Genomic DNA, 2,497 nt, shown 5'->3' with positions numbered 1-2,497 from the left:
GAAATCACAGCGCCCTCCGCTCCCGCCTCATTCTGCTCCGGCTGGGTCTCCTAGCCAGGGTCGCCAGTCACCGACAGTGGGTGTCCCCCAAGCAGGGTCATGGTGACAGACCCGATGAACTCGGAGGGAGCGGCTTTGTTTCGAGCACAGGTGTGTGATTACTCAGTGACGACTGCTCACAATTTTCCCGTGAGACACGGGAAAAGTGGCCAGAGGGCAGGAATTTTTTTTTTTTTTTTGCATGAGCTTGTTCTCTATTGGCTGCGGTGCCAACGGCCCCTCGGGTCGCTACCAGCACCCTGGCCCTGCATGCAGGAGGGTCTGCTTCCAGGAAGGTCTGGGGGCCATTTGGATAAAAATTTGATGGCCCCACCTATGTGCATCACTTGATCAGTGTGTGGGACATGTGTCCTGCTTCTCTGTGGGGCCCACCTGGTCGCCACTGTGAGACCTGGATCCATGCCCAGGGCATTCTGGACCCAGGTTTTCAGTTTAAAATTTCTGCTGCTCCAGACTGAGAGGCTCCTTGACAAAGTAAACCGTAGCAGGGGACTCCCCAAGTTCTCAACCTCGGCAGGAGGTGCTAACATGGGAGGCGGGAGCTTGAACCTGGCCAGGACGTAGGTGCACGGGGCGCATTTGTTCTTAGAAGAAAAGTGAGTGTTCCCAGATGATGGCAAGAACCCCCCGCCCCGTTCAACCAGCAGTTGTCAAAAGGCGGTGGCATTTCTCAGGTAGTGGCAGGGGGTGGGGGGCACTCGTGGCTGGCCCTGCCCGCTCCCCAAGCTGCTATATACGAGGACTCAGGGTAGGACTGACCTCAGCGGTCCCTCTGCCCATAAATGACCAAGGCTACCAGAGTGACAGCCCCCCACCTCCTACTCCCCTCCTTGGCGGGGAAGCGCCCTCAATTTGCCATGGACTTCAGAAATCGGGTTGTGAGTCCTGGTCAGCAACCCCTGCCCCTCGGTCCCCTCTCACCCGGGCTGCCTGAAATAGGAGTGACAAAGTCAAATTGTGTCTTTGAGAACACCCCCTCCCCTGTCACCCCCAGGAGTCTGTTCCAGAGACCCCTCGCCAAGCCAGGTCTCCCCACAAGCACCCCTCCTTGCCCTCTCGCGAACCAGGACGCACTCAGCTGCCCAGGCAAGGACCCCGATCCTTCCTAAGCGGCCGGCTGGCCTTGACCCGACAGCACCCCGGTGTCCTTCCTCATCCAGGCAGAGGCCACTGGCTCTCCCCGCAGAGGAGGCCTGAGCTGTCTACACAAAGGGTTCAAGACTAAAATGTAGGATGAACGTAAGGTAGCATCGCCATTGTCATTTGTCCCGTATCCTGTTCACCACGGGTCCTCGATGACACCAGCCAGCCTACTGTCCAACTTGGTTTGTGGGGAGAGGGCTGCCCCCCACCTTCCTAGCTCGGGGCTGGCCGGCACCTACAGGCAGCTGCTGCCTGTACTTGCCACCGCTGAGGACTTCATGGCTTGCATGTCCCCTGGTGTCTGTGAGCGGGGAAGGAGCCCCCTGGCCTGTACCTAGCAGAGGAGGGTCTGTTCCTGCCCGATTTCTCTGCCACCTGCCCCGGGACAGCAGCTACTGCTGCTCTGTCCACCTGCCCACCCCTTGGCCACCTTTGGGAACCTGGGCTGGTCTGTGTGCTCTGGGACCCCATGCCCCCAAGGGCTTATCCCCTGCCTGACCCTGTGTCTTGAACCGGGTCAGGAGGGGAGCATGGGCAGGGGGTCCCCTTCTAGGCCAGTGATGCCCATGGGATGTAGGGAGTGCCCACGCCTCCGGGAGGGGGTTCCCCCAGTCCAGCCCCCATGGTGCTCGTAGATTTGCTCCCTTTTAGCAAAATAGGACACTGGCACCCGGAGATGGAAAGCCGGGTGTCAGTACGCGAGCAGGGGGTCCGGGACTGCTGGCTGTGCCTGGCCTGGAATGAGGGGTGGGCCCTGCCTCACCCTGCCACGGTTCCTGGCCTTGGAGCTCTGCAGCTTTCCCCGCAGGGGTGCGCCCTGTGGGGAGGGGGACCTCACATCCCTGAGGACCAGGGTCTCTGGTAATAGGGGTGGGGCTCTGGTCAACCCTGGGCCACCGGGTGTTGAGGGCGGGTTTGGGGGACTCTCTGCCTGGGGAGATAGGGGCTCTCCACTCAGGGTGATGGGTCTCTCCCGTGGCAGGGACTAGGGGTCTCTGCCGTCCCTGCCACCCCTCCCCCCTCCCAGTACAGGGCCACCGCGCTGCCCTCCGTGGCGCTCCGAGTCCCTGCTGAGTCGCGGTCGCTCCCGCCCTTCTCGCTGCTCGGGGAGGGAGGCGGGAACTGACCCCGTGACGTGGCCGCGCGGTTAGCGAAGCGCCGCATAAATAGAGCAGGCAGCGGAGGCTGCGGGCGCGACACGTCGAGGGAGCCCGGCTGCCGCGCGCGTCCAGCCTCCGTGTCCCCGAGGCCGTGCCATGCTGTGAGCGCCCCCGGCCGGCCCTGACCAGACCAG

The sequence above is a fragment of the Pteropus alecto genome, unplaced genomic scaffold (genome assembly GCF_000325575.1).
Source record: "Pteropus alecto unplaced genomic scaffold, ASM32557v1 scaffold43, whole genome shotgun sequence".
NCBI classification, from domain to species: Eukaryota; Metazoa; Chordata; class Mammalia; order Chiroptera; family Pteropodidae; genus Pteropus; species Pteropus alecto.
Note: the sequence above shows the minus strand (reverse complement) of the source record.